Genomic DNA, 22,744 nt, shown 5'->3' with positions numbered 1-22,744 from the left:
GAAAGTACGAGAGCATTGTTCAATATCTGGAACCTGGGCAAGTATGCCATCACGAAATTGAGGTACAATACTGATGAACTTCTCTAGACAGCCAAATTTCGACATAATTTTTCATATGCCCTCAGGACTGACAGCGTCAAAGTCCTTGGTCTGATCTATAAACATTGCATACAGATGGGCATGTCTTCCGGAGCTGTGAGGCAGCAAACAACATATTGACTGTTCCTCAGTCCTTTCTGAAGTTACCCTGGCTCTCAGGTAGATGGCCATATTTCAGGTGAAGGATCAGCCTATTAAGGAGGACTCTAGCAAGAATCTTGCCCACACTAAGACAGAGACCCTCCGCCCCCCGACCCGTGATTGTCACAGGTAAGTTTATTTTCTTTACCTTTATAGAGATGGACAATGGAGGCATCATCGAACTCCACAGAGATAACCTTCTCTTACCATATATAGCCCATAAAATTTGAGTTAGCTTTTGTATGAGCAATGGACCCCCTAACATGTACATCTCAACTGAAATAGGATTAGTATCAGTTGTTTTGCTACATGAAAGGAGCCTAATGGGATTCAAAATGTCTTCTTCAGTTGGAACTTGAGCTAGGGAGGGACTAACTTCAACCTGAAGTAAAAGATCAAGGCCTCCAGCATTGATTGATGATGGTCTGTTGAGAAAACTATGAAATTGTTCAGCCCATCTCTCTAGGATCATATCCTTATCACTAATCAATGTGACTTCATCAGCACTGAGTAGTTGAGATGCCCCCATAGGTCTTTGGCCCATAAATAGCATCATGAAAGTGCTTTGCATTGCTACTATCAGCATAAAACTGAATTTCACCTGCTTTCTTACTAAACCAAGTACCCTGCAACTCTCTAAGCTTTGCTTGTACTTTACATTTGATGGAATTAAATGCGGCCTTCTTAGAGTTGTATCCTTAGAGATGATGTATCCTGCTAGTAAACCCCATGGAATTCTCATTTTTCATTTAGCAACTTATGAATTCCCTCATCATTTTAATCAAACCAGTCTTGGAGTTTGCAAGTGTTCTGACCTAAATGAGCAAATACAGTGCAATCTACCAAATCTCTGAAAGCTGCCCACTCTTTTTCTGCTCCACTGTTTCCAACTGTGTGTTGGCTCAACTTTCCCTCCAAGTTAGCAACAAACTTTTTCCACTCAGAAAAGAGTTCTAATTTTTGACATTAGTTCTTTTAGTAGTCATTTTGTCTTGGAGATGCCACTTTTGTTGAATGCAAATATTTCACTTGGAGAGAATAAGTTTATGCAACACTCTGCATCACACATTGCCTTTGTCACTCTCACATCATGTCTGTCTCTTCTTCTTTCAATCACATAGTCTATTAATGGTGATGTTTGCTTGGGAGAGTGCATCCATGAAGTTTTATCATGTTTAGGTAAATGAAAGACAGTGTTGGTCATGAGAAGGTCATTAGATGCACAAGTCTTCAGGAAATGGCTACTGCCATTGCTGTTTCCAAGTCCATTCCTCCCTAGAACTCCCTGCCAGGTCTGGTAGTCTGAGCCTACTCTAGCATTAAAGTCACCCAGATTTATAAGCTTGTCCTTTTTTGGTACATTGATGATAAGGGTCTCCAGGTCTTTGTAAAATTTTTCTTTGATCTCATAAGGGTTTGTCATGGTGGGAGCATAGGCAATAATGAAGGTACCAATATATTTCCTGCAAGTGGCAATCATATTGTCATGTGACTGGTGTTCAAACTTTTTTGGCAGGCATACAAGGTTGTTAATTAGATTAGTTTTGGTTACAAAATCTACACAAGTCTCACAGTGCTCCCCTTCATTGCAGCCACACCAGAAAAATGTGTATACAACTTCAGTGAGCTGGCCTTCATTTGCCAGCCTTATTTCACTCAGGATTGCTATTTGGAGGTGATACCTGCTGAGTTCTCTTGTAACAAGACCTGTTCATCTTTCAGGTTCACTGGATTTTGTGTTGTTTATAAGTTTGTGCATATTCCATGTGCCAATGGTGACTGGAATTGTCTTTGCACACATTTTTGTACATCACAGGTGGATTCCCCATCTACCATGAAAATTAGAGCAGAGTTGGGTAAGCAGATAATTTTTAGGGTGCCTTTTCTAGCCCCTTCCTCATATCAGGAGGTGAGCGATGTGATCCTTAAAAGCTGTTCAGACATCCAGAGGCCTGCCAAATCCTACCGCAGCCTCCAGAGAAAAACAACCTTATGGGATGGGCTGCCAAATTCCACTGCTGCTTCCAGTGAGAAACAACCTTATGGCCAGGGATACCTGTGTACAGGATTGTGACTAGAGCTCCTGGTGTATCTGCACCTGCTGCTTCATCACTTGCCTGTCACCACAGTATTTGAGATAGGTACAAGTGGTAAAATGTTATGGGTTATGTCTTTTGATTCCTGTGTAGATTGGGTTTAAGTGAGATAGTGTTGCATTAAATTGCCAGCCTTACTCTCTTCTTCAGAGACATCACAGTCCAGTGTCAGGAAAGAATCAAGATGAATGGTGCTAGTAGAGGATGACCTTGGAGTCTTTGATGTCTGACTAAACTCTACGTGCTTCACAGTGCCTGCTTCAGCTGCCTTCATGACCATTGGAACAAATTGTCCTCATCCACTCATTCTACCAGGAGAGGTCTTCATATGCTTGGGGTAGACACCGCCCCCCAACTCACAAATGGATTTGAGACTCCTTGGTTACCCTCAACTTGGCTTAGCCCATCAGCCAAAATGGTTTACTGGGGTATGGCCACTGCACATGCTACAGCTTCTTGGAGCCACAGGTGAGTTTGCTGGAATAGGTGGACATCAAAGGTAGAAAGCAGCCCTGAAAGGACTCAGAAGCCATCACATCTCAGGTACCAGTCTTCGGTGAACACATCCTATAGCAGTGACAGTGGTAGAAAATATCAGGACATATTAAGAATCCCAGGGTTTACACCTTGAAAGAAGGTATTGTTTTTGTATTTTTCTTTCTCTTTGTACCTTCAGTGCTAAGGTACAGTACCTAGCTCACAGTTTAAGAAATTCTTATTGTTTGATTGATTGACAAAACAAAAAAATTCTTGCTTTTAACAAAGGAACATTAACAAAGCAAATCTAATACAGAAAGTGCATCTGACAGCATATATACCATTCTATATCTACAGATACCTACTTCTTTCTTGAAAGTAGAGTGCCATGGTTCATCAGCAGTTCTCCTGGTCCAGGACTGTTATTATAGTTGATTTGAATTCAAGTGCCTTCCACTTAATGATGGGCATTCTCAAACCTGGTTATGCCCTTCATATCCCAGTGACTCTGAACTCATGTAGGTCATCCTCAAAATCCTATTCTATGCCCCCTGCCACCTGATTCCTCATTTCTATTCCCTACAAACTTCTTACTCCAAAGTCTCACCCCAACTCTACTCAACCCTTCCACTGTGCCCTCTGGAATTCCTGTTACATAGCCAAAAAACTTCCCTTCATCTTAAATCTATTCCTCTCCCACTGCTTCCACCTACTAGCTATTATTGAAGCCTGGGTTTCCCCTGATAACATAGTCTCCCTTGTTACCCCTTCCAGTATTGGCTGCCCCTTTACTCATTCTCCTTGGCTCACTGTTTGAGGCATGGAAATTGGAATACTCCTTGTTCCCTATCGCCATTTGCAGGTTCTCCTCTATTTTCTATCACTCAATAACCTTTCTTTCTTTGAGTTTCAAGCTATTTTCACATCTACCATCCTATCAAAATCCTGATTGCTGTTGTTCACAGTTCCCCCTGTTCCCAAGGAATTACTTTTATCTCCTCAATGAGTTTGATACCTACCTTACAAGTTTTCTCTCTTCCTCAATTCTTGTACTCGTACTAGGAGTCTTCAACATTGATATTAATTTTTCCTTCAACTATCCTAACCACTTGTTTCTGATTGATCTAACTGTGCTATTTATTGTTTCATTAACTTTTCTTGACTAGTGCAAAATACAGAATTCCCTGCTCACCCCAAAATCCATTTGTATAAATAATGACCCATTCTCTATATGATCACCCCCACCAGCAGAGGTTTATTGACTTCCCACTGTGCAAAGAGCACCATGGAAGGTCTTCTAATGCCCTCCTACCCAAACTACCTTGTTTTTTTTAAATGTAGTTGTATTCATTCTCTGTCTGTGGTTATAGATATGGTATTTTCCTTATAAGAATGTCAGCTACTTGCATAGAGATTATTTCATTCATTGTATTTGTGTCCCTTATAGCTTGCCTAGTTTCTTACATATAGCAGCCACTTAAATACTGTTGACTGATTAGGGGGAAATTATTTTTAGATATGACAGTCTTTGTCCTCATGGAGCTTACTGTTTAGACTAGAAGTTCTGAAAGCATGGTCTGAAGACCTCTGTGGGTCCCTGTCATCCTTATATGCAGTCCATGCATATAAACTATTTTCATGAAAAGAATTTTCAATTTCTGAATATGGTAAATATCTGTATTTGTATTGTTAATATGAGCAAAAGTTCTTTGGGAGGGTTATTAAAATAATTTTTAATAAATAAGCAAAGCAATTTTATAAAGCTCATTTTTAAGTATGTAAAAGGTATCCTGTGACCAAAAAGTTTGAGAACCCCAGGTTTAGATGAACTTAGAAGATATAATACAGAAACAGTATATACTACATGATGCTGTATGATGAGTCCTTACCTAGAGCAGTGTCTTGCATCATAGTAGGTGCTGAATAAATGTTTGTAGAACTCAGCTAGATAAATTACAAGGTGGTGAAACATGGTGCTATGTTGGAGTGGAAGCAGAGGGCATATCATTAGCAGCCAAAGAAGAAATTATGTCTAGAGGTTTTTAAAAATAGACAGGAAGTCAGTGGGTGAAGGGAAAGAAGAACATTTCAGGTACATCACACTGGAGGAGTGATGGCATGAAGGTGGAAAAGCCTAAGCTATATTCAGTGAGAGCTGAGTCACATAATTTGGCTGGGAAACAGAACATGTGGAAGAAATGATGGGAACTAAGGTTGGAAGATAAGGTTGGTGCCAGATTGGGGAGGGCCTTGAATCGTGGGAGAAAAAAAAAGAGTCTGAACTTTCCTTTTATTCATTTCTTTTTAAAATTAGATTTATTTTTAATTTTCAATATTCATTTCCACAAGATTTTGAGTTCCAAATTTTCCCTCCATGTCTCCCCTCCCCCACCCCAAGATGGGATGCATTCTGATTACTACTTCTTCCAGTCTGCCTTCCCTTCTATCGCTCCAACCACTCTCTCTTTTCCCCTTCTCCCTTACTTTCTTGTAGGACAAGAGAGATTTCTATACCCTATTACCTATATATCTTATTTCCCAGTTGCATGCAAAAACAATTTTTAACATTCATTTTTAAAATTTCGAGTTCCAAATTCTCTCCCTTCTTCCCTCTCCACCCACCCTCATTGAGAAAGAAAGCAATTCAATATAGGTCATACATGTAGAGTTATGCAAAACATTTCCATAATAGTCATGTTGCAAAGCTATATTTCCCTCTATCCTAACCCACCCCCCTATTTATTCTGTTATCTCCTTTCACCCTGTCCCTTTTCAAAAGTATCTGTTTATTACTACCCTTCCTCCAATCTTTCCTTCTCTCTATCATTCTCCCCTATTATCCCACTCCCCCCTACTTTCCTGTAGGGTAAGATACTCAATTGAGTGTGTATCGTATTCCCCCTTTAGGGCAAATCTGATGAGAGTAAGGTTCACTCATTCCCTTTCACCTTCCCCCTCTTCTCCTCCATTGTAAAATCTCTTTCTTGCCTCTTTTATATGAGATGATTTACCCCCATTATATCTCTCTCAATATATTCCTCCCTCACTCATATATCTATATAATTATATATACATACATATATATGTATGTATATATATATATATATATATATATATATATATATATATATAATTTCCTCCAACTACCCTAATACTGAGAAAGGTCTCATGAGTTACCTATTTCCATGTAGGAATATAAACAGTTCAACTCCAATAAGTCCCTTAGGATTCCTCTTTACCTTTTTATGCTTGTCTTGTTTCTTGTATTTGAAAATCAAATTTTCTATTCAGCTCTGGTCTTTTCATCAAGTATGTTTGAAAGTCCTCTATTTCATTGAATATCTATTTTCCCCTTGAAGCATTATACTCAGTTTTTCTGGGTAGGTGATTCTTGGTTTTAATCCTAGCTCCTTTGATCTCTGGAAGAGTCTGAATTTCCTTTAGGAGACAACAGGGAACTTAAGAAGATTTTTGATGAGAGAAATAATGTGACCGCTATTGAAGCTAAGTGGTGCAATCATTTCACCTGGGCAAGACATTTCACCTTTTTTACCTCAGTTTTCTCATCTGTAAAATGATCTGAAAAAGGACATGTCAAATTGCTCCAGTATCTTTTGCCAAAAAACCCCTAAATTGGGTTATGAAGAGTCAGACATGGCTGAAACAACTGAACAATGTGAACATAGCTATACATAAGAAAATTAGTCTGGCAGTGATATGAGGATATGAAGGATGAAAAGGGAGATGTGAATAGAGGCAAAAAATAAAACCTTGATAAGAGGCTATTTCAATAGTCTAGTTAGGTGGTAATGAGGGTCAGTACAAAGGGGATAGAAGTAAAATCAAGAGGTGTTGGGAACAGATTTGCTTAGGTAGAACTGACAGGAGTTAACACATCTGTGATAAAAGATAGAAAAGGAAAAATCAACAGTGATTTATAAGTCTTTGAACATGGTATACCTTATAAATAGTAGTATAATACTACTGACAGAAATAATGAACACAGAAATAAAAGCAGGTTTAGTGAGCAAATAATAAATTTATTTTTGGCTATGTTGAATTTGAGGTGCTGGTCAAGGATATGTCTTATAGGCAATTGGAGATTCAGATCTGGGGTTCATAAGAGAGGTCATATCTGGATAGCTTGATTTGGGAGTAATTGCTATAGAGAAAGATATACTAAAGGATGAAATAGGGTTGACTGCACTAAATAGAAATGTGTGCAATTGAGGAAGCTGGCACACCATTAAGTAAGCACCTACTATTTGCCAGATTTTGTACTTGTCACTGGGATACAAACACAAAAATGAAACAGTCCCTGCTTTTGAAGAGCTCATATTTTATCAGGGGAAAATAATATGATGTGCAGAGATGAAGACCAAATGTATATGAAATAAATAACATAGAATATTATAATATATAATAAATAAAATAGTTACTATGGAGAATAGTAAAAACTGATATTTAATACTGATTTCCTATAAAATATAGTACTTGAGTTGATATTTGAAGAAAATTATGGAATCTAAGAGATGGACATGAGGAAGGAGTGTATTCTAGGCATGAGGTACAGCTTGTGCAAAGCCTTGGAGGTAGAAGATGGAAGACTCTGTACAGGATATAGCAAGTGGACCAGTTTGTGTACAATATACAGTGTATGGGGGAGAAGAATACAATGAACTTGGAAAGGGAGTTTGAAGCCAGACTGTAAATGGGACTTTAAATGGCAAAGTATTTGAGCCTACTTGCAAGAGTAATCCACCTGTGTTTCTTCATAAGGAAAGTGACAGTGACAGGGTGTAAAACCAAGCATGAGCAGTTTTCTAGAGGACTACTACTTTGAACAGCTTTTCAAGGTTCTGATTACACAGTATAGTGAACATTCTGTTTATTCAATAACAAATCACAGCAAAACATTCACAGAAATCAAGGTACAGCATTCACAAAGTTACAACTTATTATAGAAAATCAAAATACAGCATTTACAACAACTTATCACTAAAATGGCCACACAGTTTTCACCACAGTGGTCACAAAGTTTTGAACAAAGTGAATTTATTTAGTCAATCAAACATTTAGCAACTAAATCATTCAATCATCCTTAAGGAGGCTTGCCTCCTTAAGGGACACAAAGTACAATAGTCAAAGTTCTCCACTCATGGGGCACACTAAGTTACAAATCAGTCACTTATTCAGTCATTATTCACTATTCAATCATCAGACAAAGCACAAGCCCTCCACCCTTAGGTCACTAGTAAATTACAATTTCTTAGTCAGTACACAGTATCCAAGTAAAGTCTTCTTTCAGCTTGACTCAGGGTGGTCTCTCTGATTCCCTAGATGCCCTTCCATGGTCCCAGGACCTACCTGGATTCACCAAACTGTCACCTGGGTTCAAAGGAAGACAGCTCCCCGGTCCTTGTCCAGCTCTCTGAGCACTTCCTGTTCCACACTGAAGCTCACAGCATCCAGACTACCTTAAATCCTTCACAGTCTCTGTTCCCTGGAAGTCAAGGTCTAACAAAGCCACAAACAGGTTCACAGAAAGTACCAGCATCACAGTCAGCAGCTCCTCAGCAGAAGCTCTAGCTGGTTCCCATAATCAAAATCATTCCCTCCAGTGAGAGGGAGGGAAGAGGGGGTACTTTTCTCTTTAGCCTCCCCAGCAGCAACAGCTTCTGCCTCCATGAAGCTTACTCCAAGAAGATCTGACTCTCCCTCTCTGGGCTTTAACTTATGTACAGTATTGCTCCTCCCTGCTCAGCCCATTCCTGTCATGTCAGAAACAGGGGTTCATACCTTCTGTTTCTTTAACAGAGGCTTAATTTGAACTAGGTGCTAAGTACCTCTTTCCAATAAAAAGGGATCTTTAAATTTAATTACCATTACACGGGGCTTTGTTTTAGAAGTCTCAATATGGCATTTAGATAGAGGATGATTGGAGAGGAGGGAGACCAGAGGCAGGGAGACAAATTAGGAGGCTACTGCAAGAGTAGTTTTGTGAGCTGAAAGAAAAGCAGTGCTGTGAGTTAGTTGTGGCATTAGAATTGACAAGAGTTGATAATTGATTGTATACAAAGGGTGAGGGAACAGGATGAATGTATGTTGACACCAGAGTTGTAAACATAGGTTAGTAGGAGAAGAAATAATGAAGTTAGGAAAAAATTAAAGTTTTATGAGAAAGATAATGAATTCTGAATTGTACATGTTGAAATGAAGTTATGTAGAGGAGTTGATGATGTCCAAATACCTTGGTAGAATATATAGTCAAACATTATTATGGGGCATTTATGAATTCATGGATGGTTGGGAGTGGAGGGGGGGATGGAGTACTTCTTTTTATCCACTGGAATGCCACACAAGATTTAGAAGCTTTCTTTAAAGGATTGGAGAGCTTGGAATATGATATTCCAGAGGACAAAGAAGCTAGGATTAAAACCAAGAATCACCTACCCAGAAAAGCTGAGTATGCTCCTTCAGGGGGTAAAGTGGACATTCAATGAGGTAAAGAACTTTAAAACATTCTTAATGAAAAGACCAGAGCCAAATAGAAAATTTTACTTTCAAATACAAGACTCAAGAGAAGCATAAAAAGGTAAACAGGACTGAACATTGCTACATGGGAAGATAGTGTTTGTAACTCATAAGACCTTTCTCATTATTAGGGTAATTAGAAGGAGTATATATAGACAGAGGGCACAGGTGTGAGTTGAATATGAAGGGATTATATCTAAAAAAATAAAATTGAGGGGTGAGAAAGGAATGTACTAGGAAAAAGAGAAAAAGGAGAGGTAGTGGGGTAAATTATTGTACATAAAAAAGTCAAGAAAAAAACTTTTGTAGTGGAGGGGAAAAGCAAGGAGATGAGGGGGAGTGAGTGAATATAACTCTCATCAGAATTGATTCAAAGAGGGAATAATATGCACACTCAATTGGGTATAGAAATCTATCTTACCCTACAGGAAAGTAGGGGAGAAGGGGATAAGAGAAGAGCAGGGGTGATAGAAGAAAAGGCAGATTGAGAAAGGGGGTACTCAGAAGCAAAACACTGTTGAGGAGGGACAGGATGAGAAAGAGAATAGAATAAATGGGCATGAGTGGAATAGGATTGAGGGAAAACAGCAGTGGTCACTGTGAGAAAACATTTTGAAACAAGTTTCTCTGAGAAAAGCCTCATTTCTCAAACATATAGAGAACTGAATCAAATTTATAAAAATAATAGCCATTCTCCAATTGATAAGTGATCAAAAGATATAATCAGTTTTCAGATGAAGTAATCAAGCTATCTATAGCTATATGAAAAAAATATTCTCACTATTAATTGGAGAAATGCAAATTAAAACAATTCTGAGATACTACCTTATACCTATTAGATTGGCTAATTAGACAGAAAAGGTAAATGACAAATGTTGAAAGGGATATGGGAAAAATGAGACTTTAATGCACTGTTTGTGGAGTTGTGAACCAATCCAACCATTCTAGAGCAATTAGGAACTATGCCCACAGGGCTATAAAACTATGTATACCCTTTGACCCAGCAATACCACTATTAGGAATGTATTCCCAAAGATATAAAAAACAAAAAAAAGACAAGGACCTATATGTACAAAAATATTCATAGCAGTTCTTTTCTGGGAGTAAAGAATTATAAGTTGAGGGGAAGCCCATCATTTGGGGAATGGCTGAACAAGTTGTGGTACTTGATTATGATGGAATAAATATTGCACAGTAAGAAATGATGAGCAGCATGTTCCTGGAAAAAATTGGAAAGACTTGCATGGGCTGATGAAAAGTCAAATGTACTATGTATAAACTAACAGCAATATTTTAGGATGACCAGTTGTGAATGACAGCTATTATCAGTAATACAATGACCCAAGACAAATTTGAAGGACTTATGATGAAAAATGATATCCATCCCCACAGAAAGAACTGATGGTTTCTGATTACAGATGTAAGCAAAATTTTACTTTATTTTTCTTGGGGTTTTTTTTTGGCCTTTATCATCTTTCACAGCATGACTTTTATGGACATGTTTTGTATGACTACACATATAACCTATATCTAATTACTTGACTTATCAATGTGGGGGGGGGAAGTGCATCAGGAAGGAGAAAGGGAGAGAATTTGGAACTTAAAGTTTTTAAAATGAATATGAGGAGCTGTTTTTGCATGTAAGTTGGGAAAATAAAATAACTAAATAAATTTTTAAAAATGTAAACTGATTAAAAAATGATGCCACTTCTACTCATTTTAGTTTCTAGAAATTCAGAAAAGTAAAAATCAATTTGTTATTTATCTCACTCTTCCTAGCATTTTCAGTGAAGCATAGCCAAACAAAGTTGCGACCACTATTCTTACAGCAGGAAATTCTGTGCTATTCATAGGGTTATTTATTTGTAGGGAAGAAAGAGTTCTAAACACATATGCATTATTTTGTGTCCTTTTTAATATCTTTTTTGTAATCAAATAAATATTTTAACTGCAGACATGCCATTCTTTCTCCTTCCTTCCTACAGAACTCGTATAAAAATATGTAGCTCTTGGCTCCCAGACTTTATTGTTCTTAAATTAGAAGTGCAGCATTTATTTTAAATGAGTGGATTTTATGATTTTAAGGCTACAGAGAGCTTAAAAATGTAACTTGAAGATTTCTCATATAGGTTCAGCCCTCCACTGGCCTGTGATGGTATAATATATTATGGGCAAGATCTCTGCATTTAAGAAGGCCAGGATGACTCAGCTCCTTGTTTATTCATGGAGAAAAAGGAATAAAGAGTAATTTCTCCTCCAGATATAAAAAAGAATGATCCTATCATTGTCCCTCTCAACTTTTCCCCCTTTAAAAGGTGGAGCCTGGAGCTTGTGGGTACCTATCATAATTGAAAAGCAATAGAATCCCTTATGTAATGTCAAGGTGTAGTGAAAAGAACATAGGACTAGGGGTGATGTGTTACTTATGTTGGTTGTTAGACCATTGCAATTGTATGACAAAGTCAAACTTTAATAACATTTCTTATTTAAAAGGCTAACTGCTATGGTGAAGTTAACACCCTTTCATTATTTTATTATTGTCATTTTTGTTATACATATTTGGGGAGGAGGGGGAAGTGATATTTGATTGTCCTTGTGGGTGGACTTAAATGCACTTGCTCCATATGGCATGGCAGTTTCCTGAAGCCTGATCTTGACCTCTGCCACGTGACTGGCTAAGGGCTGGTCAGATTTATATACGAAGACTTTGGTCTCTTATCATAATCATCCATGCTGGGCCTCCGTTCACTTTCACTGTACACCAGGCTTTCTTTTGAGCATTCACTTGCCTCTGGAGTCCTAAAGGGAGTTAATTGAAAGGAATCTTAGTAATCTAGAAGGGATTCAGTTGAAACTCCGTGATAGTTCCACTTGAAGCTATCATATTCACTTGGTTTAGTTAGCATATCCATGTGACTGATAATCTGGAGGAAGCCTGTACATATCTGATTTCAAAGCCTGTATGTCAGAATAGTAGGTATCATTAGATTTTATTTTCATTGCTTGTCCATTTTGCTTAGATTCTTGGCTGCCTTCATAATACTGATCCAACTCGTCTCCATATTGACCTTTTTCTCTGTATTTTTCTGTCATGTAGTCAGTGGTAGTGTCAGATTCACTGGAGTACTAAGAAAATGTGCTGAATCCATTCTCTTCCAAATGCCTCTGGACATTGTTGGAGATATCCTTATGAGGACTGGGAGGACTTTCTTTCCTTAGAGAATTGGCACAAGTCACAGAGATATTGTTAAATATCAGGGTTTGTTTACCCTAACAATTGTTTGGAAAGATGAAAAGCAATTTTTTTGAAGAATGCCTTAACATTTGTGCATTCAAAATAAAACAAAAACAAGCAAATAATCCCTCCGTATTCCCCAAAAAACAACACCTCACAGCTGACTGAGAAATGAAACCACTGAAGAAATGTGTTTTTGGAAACATAAGATATAAGATTTAGGACCATTGCATTTGGAGTTGGAAGGGACCTTTGTGTTTATCTAGTTTAACCCCTTCATTTTATAGATGAAGAAATTTAAACACAGATGGACATACCCAAGGTAACATGGGTAATAAAAAGCATAGCTAAGATTCAACTCAATAAATATAAGGTATTAATTGATAACAATGACACAATGGAAAAAAACAAAACAGCCAAAAAGTACCAGTTTCAATTTGCCCATTTATTTTCCTTATTTATCTCAAGAATAAAATTGATTTCATCACATACCTAATACTGTTTTAAAAATTACTAAGATTAATTGTTCTTTTATGCTGACTAATTGTGGACAATGGTCATTTACATACTTAAGACCTCTAATTAGCCTTCTACTTTCACTTTTCCCTCTCCAATGAAGTGAAAACAATTTAGAAACAGAGCTAATTATCATTTTTCACAACCCACAGCTATTGTTTTATAAGTGGTGCTATTGGGAGATTATTAAAAAAGACCAAAAAATTACATGAATACATGTATACACATTATATTATGTCTGCATATATGCACACACTCATTTATACATGCATGCATTCTTTTCCTACCAGTTGCAGAGTACAGTCTCAATACAAAGGCAAGGAATCTACCCTTGAGAAACTTACAATTTAGTACCAAAATAAGAACCCATTATACATGTGAATGTGGTCAAGTACTTCTTTGTAAGTCTGACTTTGCATATTTTAGTGTCCAAAGAAGTTTAGGCACAGTGAAGAATATATCCCATTGCTCCCTACACAGAGTGAATTTCCTTCCCTACATCCTCTTCTTGAAGGCTGTGTCCTTTTCACGCATATGTAAGAAGACAAAGAAGGGTCATTTCTGGATGTTAACCCAAGTGAGCTCTAGGATGTTGTGAGGAAATTGACAAGGACACAACTGTGTTCTAACCTACTGCTAAAAGTCTGATTCTTTTAAATCTGACTTATTTCATATATGCTCAAAGAACAAGTCTACAAAGCAGGTTAGTGCATTGTGGTATACATCTTTAGCCAAACAGTCTCACTCTTTTCACAACTTTTCCATTTTAATCCTTCCCTGGGGAATCCAGTTAAACAAAATAATGGATTTATTCATTTGTAGGGGGCAAGAGGATTAGGAAACTGTCAGAAAATCCTAAATGGTGGAGATCTCATGGGAGATCAAATGGGAGAAAACACAAACCTAACTACATGTTTAAATGTGAATGGATTAAATTCCCCAAGAAAAGAAAACAGAATAGACAGAAATCAAAACCCACCCAATAAGGTGCTACATACAAAAACATTTTGAAAAAAAATAAAACCGCATATAGAATGAGAATTGGATTCTCTAATCCAGGGAGGAGAACTTGAGGCCTTAAGGCCCCATGTGACCTTCTAGGTTCTTCAGGATGGCCTTCTGACTGACTCAAATTAAGCCTTGTTTAATTTGACCTTCTATAAATCTTCCATTGAATGATAGTTAAGTAATGCTACCAGCCACAAAATAGAAAACTGATAGATGTCTTTGGCGTCCCTATGAATTCAAATTCTACTACATATGTCCTGTGTGACCATGGGATAAATCTTCATACAGAAGATGAATAGTTGGACTAAATAATTAAGCAGTGTTGGGGGATCTGTGGCTTTCTAGGTCCTTTAATGCAACCTTTTGACTGAATCCAAATTTATAGAACAAATCCTTCGGTTCTATAAAATTTGGAGTCAGTCAGAAGGCCACCCTGAAGGACCTAGAAGGTCACATGGGGCCTTAAGGCCTCAAGTTCTCCTCTCTGGATTGGAGAATCCAATTCTCATTCTATATGTGGTTTTATTTTTTCAAAGTGTTTTGTATGTAGCAATTTATTGGTTGGGTTTTGTTTTCTATCTATTCTGTTTTCTTTTCTTGGGGATTTAATCCATTTACATTTAAATATGTAGTTGGGTTTGTGTTTTCTCCCATTTATTTCATTTGCATTGATTTAGCCCCTGTTATTAGTTTTGTTTAAAAGAACTGCAGTCTAGTCCTTTAAAAAAATTCACGCTTATTACAAATTTAACCAATATGAACATTTTATTATGTATAGAGGATATTGTATATGAAACTGAACTTCTATAACATACATTTTTTTTTAAATTGGGGTGTTAAATATTAACAAAACATGCCTTTTTGTGCCCAGCTTTGGGTTATTCTATAATCTCTTCTATGTATTACTAAATATTTCACTAACTCATTATTTTTCATTTTTCCTTCTTTTATTAGTAATATTAGTCTTTTCCAAAGTTTCACCTCTGCTGTTTAACTTGTTCTATCCCTTTCCTTGAATATACTTAAATAGTTATTTTCTCTTTTTATCTATCTCCACTCTATCTTTTTTTGCTCAGAATCCCTTTAGAATGCTTTGTAATTCTTTTCCCCCCCAAATATAATAATTATAGCCTTTTTATGTTGAAGGTCCATCATTTTTTTCTGTTGATAAATTAACCCCCCTTGGCAGGATATGTTATTCTGGAGGGCAACTTATTTACCTTGGATTCTTCAAATATTACATTCTAATCTCTATCTGAAGGAGTATAGTCTTAGGTGATCATAAATGATTTTTTTTCTACTATAGGTAAATGTTTTTATTTTTCCTTGAGTGATTGTAAAACTTTGTAATTTTGCACTGAAATTCTGAAATTAAATCACTCTTTGCCTTCAGGTTTCAAGCTTCATGTTTTTCTCTTTTGGTGATGGGAGAATTCAATTATTCAGTACTTTACTATTTGTTTTCAAGATTTATGGGCAACTTGTTTTTATTTTTCCCTTCAGCATTGTATTTAGGCTCTTCAACTCACTGCATTTTATGGAAGACCTATGATACTCAAAATTATCTTTCTCCTTTCCACTCATGAGGCACCTTTCCTATTTTCCCATAGTCATTGAAAGATCAATGATAGTGGCTCAGTAATGGCACTTGCCATTTTATATCCTAGAATGAAGGTCATCTAGAGAAGGTAATGAACTCTCTTCCCTTTTCCTTTTGTCTTTCCAAAATCAAGTTCATAGTTTTTGAGCTGAAAGTGACTTCAGAGATCATCTAGTCCAACTAAGAAGGTTAGTTTAAACAGTAGGTTACAAAGCTAGACTTGGAGTCAGGAAAATCTGAGTCCAAATCCTGCCTTGAACACTTACTAACTCTGTCACCCCGTGGAAGTTCACTTAACCACCATCAGTTTTACTTTCCTCACATGTAAAAAGAGAACAATAATATTAACTCCTTCACAAAATTGTGGTGGGGATCAAATATTTGTACAGTTCTTTGCAAACCTTAAAGTGCTATATAAATTCTAACTATTATTATCATTAATAGGAGTATGAGTAACTCTAAATTATTTGGCTCTAAGTACTCAAGTGTACCAGATGCAAAAATGTCCCTGATAGAGGATAATACCATTTTTTGTATTCATTCTCTGTAATTTATCATGTCCTTGCTTAACGCTTAGATACATATCCCTTAAATATCCAAACTGGGGAGTGAGGTCCTTGCATATCTATATGGATCCCTTTGGACCATTTCCATTACTGTAATAATATCTTTGTGCCCCAAGAATTGCATTCTTCAGAAGTCCTCACTGCTCCTTGATTGTCTTCCCCAATAGATTTTTAAGTCATGCTTGAGAAGAACCAGAAGAACAATATAAACAGTAACAACAACATGGTAAAGAGAAACATTTTTCAAAGATGATAGAACTCTTATCAGTGTAATGATTTGCTATGAATACTGAGGGCTCATGATAAAACATGTTACCTATTTCCTCATAGGGAGGTGATGGACTCTTGGGGTACAGGAGACACACATGAGACATGTCTGTCTGTCTCTGTCTCTACACACACACACACACACACACACACACATATATATATATGATAGATAAATTTTATCAATCAAAATATGAGGAAGGCAATGGAGAAAATTATCATTCTGCATCTGATTCTTTCCATCAAGGAAGAGCTAAATTCTAGAGTTCGAGAGATGAAATATTTGGGGAGGAAGGAGAAGTGATCTCACTTTGTCTTACAATTTGTGATATAGAATTTCTCAATAGGCTAGCATTCACCCCAGATGTTAGGAGAGTCAATATCAGAGTGTTCAGAGGAAGGATAGGGTTGAATCTGATGACCCAGAATACTGCTTTAATTTACTTTTATTTTTCACTTAGCAAAAAACAGTTTTCTTTCCTTCATATCTCCTTTACAACACTGGGAGAAAAACTGAAAAAACAAATCCCTTGTAATAAACATGCATAGTCAAGCAAAACAAATACACCTATTAGCCTTGTCTATGTATGTGTGTCATAAGATATATGCATATCTATGTGTACATGTACATGTGAACATATCTACACACATAAATATGTGTGCATCTTGATGACAACGTAATATTTTTCTTTTCCCATTGACTTTCATTGAAATGCTATCCAGCATGCTTCCCCTTTCTGGTTCCTAGATTTTCCTCATGTGAATCACATTCTAGGCCTGGTTCTGTTTCCAACAAGACTATACCTATGAAGTCAAAATTATCTCCTTGCATTAATATCTCCATTTCACACTGGAAGCTCTTCATATTTTATGTGAAATATTAAAAATCTTCTTAAGGAAAAAGTGACTGGGGAAACTTTATGATTGTTTGTGACTTCTCTGTGACTTTGTTCTTTTGCCTATATACCAGAATGTTAATTTATTTGCCTCTGTCATTGTAATAAATGGCTGTGATAAGGCTAGAATACCTCAGGTGGTCTTCCAAGTTTATAACTACCATGACCAACACAGACAAATTCTCTAAAAATGATTGATAGGAATATATGAGAAAAGCAGTGTAGTTGCTGTTTATATGAATGTCTGTTTTCTCCATTTGCCCTTTCTTCTCTTCACTAAGGAAAATCCTTCTAACTTAAAGTACTAAATAGACTCCTTTGAAAATCCTTTCTTCAATTCTTTTTTTTAAGCATACTTTTTACAAAATCTTTATTATCTTTGCTTTCATTTTATGTGGATTTCCTTTTGCAACATAGCTGATATGGAAATGTTTTATATGACCGTATATGTATAATCTATCTCAAATTGCTTGTCCTCTCAAGGATGGGGAGAAGGAAGGAGAGAAGATGGAACTCAATTGTTTTTTTCATTTTTCAAATGCTTTATTAACTTCTGATTAACATGATTAATTTCCGCCAGATTTTGAGTTACAAATTTTCTCCCAGTTTTTCTCCTACCTACCACCCCAGAATAGCATTCCCACAGGATATCCCCTCCTCCAATCTGCTATCTCCCATATTCCCTTAGACTTTTCCAGTAAGGCATGGTGGATCTCTATGCCCCAATGCCTGTATATCTTCTTTCTCAAATATATGTAAGAAAGTATTAATAATAGTATATATATATATATTATATATAATTTTAAACATTTGATTTTAAAACTTTGAATTGTAGATTCATTACCTTCCTCCCTTGTCACTCACCCTTACTGGGAAGATAAGCAGTTCAGTATAGACTGTACATGTGTAGCTAATGCAAAACATTAACATAGTAGATATATTGTAAAAGACTGACTATATTTCCCTTCCTCCTATTCCTCCACCCACTTGTGCTATTCTCTGCTTTGATTCCATCCCTTTTCAAAAGTGAGTGCTTCCAACTTCCCTCACTCCAGCCTGCCCTCCCTTCCATCATCCCCTCTCTCATTCCCTCCCCTCTACTATTCTTCAGGGTGAGATAACCTATTTAGTGTGTATTTCGTTCCCTCCCTGAGCCAAATTCATTCAGAATAAGGTTGACCCATTCCCTTTTGCCTTCCTATTCTTCCCCTCCATTGTAACCATTTTCCCTTGCCTCTTCTTTATGAGATAGTTTACCCCATTCTGTCTCTCTCCATCTCTTCTCATTATATTCCTCTCTCACCTCTTAATTTCCCCTTTCAAGTATCATCCTTCCTATTAAATTGGTCCTGTGCCTTCTATCTATGTATAACTGTAAGCATATATACACACATTCACACATGTATTCATATGCCTGTATACCCTCCGATATAAAATGTATATATATATATATATATATATATATATATATATATATATATATATATATATATATATATATATATATATATATATTCCCTTCAACTATTTTCATACTGAGAAAAGTTTCATCAGTTACAATTATCATTTTTCCATGTAGGAATGTTAATAGTTCATTTTTGATCAGTGGCTTATGATTTCTTTTCCCTGTTTATCTTTTCAAGTTTCTCTTGCTTCTTGTATTTGGATGTCTAATTTTCTATTAAACTCTGTTTTTGTTTTTCATTAAGAATGCTAGAAAATCCTCTATTCCACTGAATGACCATATTTTCCCCTGAAAGATGATACTCAGTTTTTCTGGGTAGGTGATTCTTAGTTTTAATCCCAGCTACTCTGCCCTCTGGAATATCCTATTCCAGGCCATTCGATCCCTCAGTGTAGAAGCTGCCAGATCCTGGGTTATCCTGATTGTGTCTCCACAATATTCAAATTGTTTCTTCCTGGCTGCTAGTAATATTCTCTCCTTGATCTGGGAATTCTGGAACCTGGGTATAATATTTCTAGGAGTTTTCTTTTTGGGATCTTTTTCAGGAGGTGACCAGTGGATTCTTTCAACCTCTATTTTGCCTTCTGGTTCTAAAACATCAGGGCAATTTTCCTAGAGAATTTCCTGGAGGATGATTTCTAGGTTCTTTCCCTGATCATGGCTTTCAGGTATTCCAATAATTTTAAAATTATCTCTCCTGGATCTATTTTCCATGTCAGTGGTTTTTCCCATGAGATGTTTCACATTGCCTTCTATTCTTTCATTTGCTTGGGTCTGTTTAACATCATCTTGATTTCTCTTAAAGTCACTAGCTTCCCTTTGCTCCAATCTAAATCCAAGGGAACAATTCTCCTCATTGAGCTTTTGAGATTCTTTTTCCATCTGGCAAATTCGGCTTTCCAAGGCATTTCTCTCCTCATTGCCTTTTAGAGCCTCTTTTGCCAATTGAGTCAGTCTGTTTTTTAAGGTGTGATTTTCCTCAGTCAGTCTGTTTATGTCTCATTTCATAATTTCCTTGCATCATTCTCATTTCTTTTCCCATTTTTCCTCTACTTCTCTTATCTGCTTCTTAAGGTCCTCTATAGCTTGTAACCAGCTCGTATTTTCCTTTGAAGCTTTTGGTGCAGGAGTTCTGACTTCACTGTCTTCCTCCTGTTCCATGCTTTGCTCCTTTTTGTCCCCAAAATAGGAGTCTAATGTTGGAATCTTCTGTTTGTTTTGCTTCCTTTTCTGGTCATGTTGCCCCTCAGTCACTTGACCCCTGGGCTTTTTGCCACAGTAGGACTCTGCTAAGGGGAGCTTTCGTCCCAAATGCTGGGGTTTCTCAGCTGTCAGAGGTATTAGTTGGGTGCCCTCTCTGAAGCCTCCACACACTCTGGCAAGCTGGTCACACACCCCAGGATCTCCACCCTAGACTGCAATCCAGATCCAAGCAGGTTAAAGCAAGAGCAATTACCCTTCAGACTGGTCGCTTGGTCCCCCTACATTCTGCAGGCCAGGAGCTGAAGTTGCAATGTGGAGCTGGCTGGCTGTTCTGGCATCTCAGTGGCTTTTTGTCCCAGGGGCAAAAGCCACGCCCTCCCACTTACTGCATCCCAAATTCCAGACTGCACTGACCTCTCACTTTGTCCTTCACATCTATGTGTTGATGAATTTGGAACAGGCCACAGTTGTTGGTGGTCTGGAGTTCCTCCAGACAGCTAATGGTCAGGCCCACCCTGGGGCTAAAACCTCTGTTCATGAGTGGCTGGGCTCGGCTCCCAGAGCACTGCTCTGGCTGATTCCTGCTGGCCTGCCAGGCTGTCCTCAGTGGGAGGTTAGCTTCTCTGTGTCATTTTGTGGGTTCTGCAGCTCCAAAGTTTGTTTAGAGTTCCCTTTTTACATGGATTGGGGAAGGTGGAAGCCAGAGCAGTGGGGAGGTCCTGCTTCTACTCTGCCATCTTGACTCTGACCCCTTCTTCAATTCTTAGGAAAACTTAAAGGAAATATATAATAGCTATCTGGCACTAGTGTTACAAAAATGGCAGTGGGACAGTAGTACTGTGTCCTGGCAAAATACTTTTTCTCTCACTAATTGTGCTGAAAAAGCTCTAAGTCAACAAAATGAAAATCATGTATTTCACAGTTATTTTCCCATTATGCTCAATTACATTAATGTAGGTTAATGCTGAAGGTCAGAGGTAGATTGGTTCATAGTATAGATTAATATTTTGCTTTATAATTCTGTACTATGCTCCATACATCCTTGATAGGCTGTGCAACACTTCAGGCAAATGATTTTAAGTGAACACACTGAAAATGTGTGAGTTCAACCTCAAAAGAAAATATTCCTTTGTTTTAGTGGAGAAAAGAAATTTAGTTTTACTATGTTACCTAAACATTATAGTGTATACATAAATAAATCTATTCTCTATTTTATGGATGTAAGAACCTCTAGATGAAATTTGCCATTAAACTAGAATGATGGAATAATTTAGGAAAATAGTGCATCTTTACACAAATAGATGATGAAAACCAAGGGAAAAAAAGATTTGTATGTGATCACAAATAAAGATGATGAAGGTAATTTAAAACAGTTCCATTAGGAGAGATAAAAGTCAGTTTCACTGCAAACTATAAGTGCCTGAATTTAATAATTTATCTGGAAAGATTACTCAATATTTCTAAAAATAATTGCATTGCTCCATGCACTGTTAAAAATTTTCATTGAAGTTTATTTAAAGAACTAGTCAATTAATAGGCAATGATTAAATGCCAGGTGTTATGCCAAGAGCTAGGGATGCTAAGAACTAGTGAAAATAGTCCCTTCCCTCAAGGAACTTACTTTCTAATGAAGGAAGGTAAAACAACTATAAATGATATATATAGAGGATATGGAAGGAAATCTTGGTGGGTAAGGAACTATTATCTGGGAGTCTTGGGAAAGATGTCCTTCAGAAACAGACACTAGAGCTAAAGTTTCTAAGTTTTGGAGGTAAGAATGTACAGCATGCTAGGTATGAGGAATGTCAGGATAATGGCACACCTCTCTGGGTGAGGAGCTTCAGCTGAGTATGGCTAGGCCATAGAGTGCAGCACAGAGTAATGTGTAAGAAAACTCAAAAGACAGAAAAGAGTCAAGTTTTGAAGAGCTTTAAATATCACACAGAAAAGTCTGTTATTGATCATGGGGGCAATAGAAAACCTTGGAGGTCATTGAGTGGGAGACAGCTGAGGTTAGCCAGACCTACATGTTAAAAAAATGACTTTGGCCACTGTGGATGGACTGAGGTAAGAAGTGACTAGATGTAGGGAGACTAAGAGGCCATTCCAATAGTCTAGGTTGTAGAGATAGAAATGATGAGCTTTGGCAACTGACTAGAAATATGGGGTGTTTGAGTGGATTTCCAGATGACACTTAGGCTTCAAACCTATGTGAGTAGAAGGATGTTAGTGCCCATGACAGGAATAGAGAAATTCAGAAGAGAGAGAGGGAGGTTTTTGGGGGGAAAAATAGTGAGTTCTGCTTTGGACAGTTTCAGATGCCTACACAAGGCATCAAATTAAAAATGTCTAACAGGCAGTTCATGAAGTAAGACTGGGGCTCAGGATAGAGACAAGGGCTTAATATCAAGATCCAGGAATCTGCCTAGAGGTGATAACTGACTGGATCCATGAGAATTGATAGTATGACCATCAAGTTGAGAGGGTACAGAGAGGAAAAAGAAATGGTTCTTGGACATAGCCTTGGGGTGAGAACCATAATTAACAAATATGGTATGAATGAAGATATAATGAAGGAGACTGGGGACTCATCAGAAAGATGGGCTGTTCAGAAACACAGGAGTGAAACCAAGAGAGAGAA

General features: G+C 37.3%; 1 pseudogene; it reads right to left on the bottom strand.

Moving 5' to 3' along the window:
• The window catches only part of LOC138144132 (serine/threonine-protein kinase PAK 5 pseudogene), a 53,315-nt pseudogene that overhangs the window by 3,532 nt on the left and 27,039 nt on the right, over positions 1 to 22,744 (bottom strand).

The sequence above is a fragment of the Petaurus breviceps genome, unplaced genomic scaffold, assembly GCF_028583685.1.
Source record: "Petaurus breviceps papuanus isolate PSGF00001 unplaced genomic scaffold, PetGlider_PUasm1.0 90686, whole genome shotgun sequence".
Taxonomy (NCBI): Eukaryota; Metazoa; Chordata; class Mammalia; order Diprotodontia; family Petauridae; genus Petaurus; species Petaurus breviceps.
Note: the sequence above shows the minus strand (reverse complement) of the source record. Positions and strands in the feature narration are given on the sequence as shown.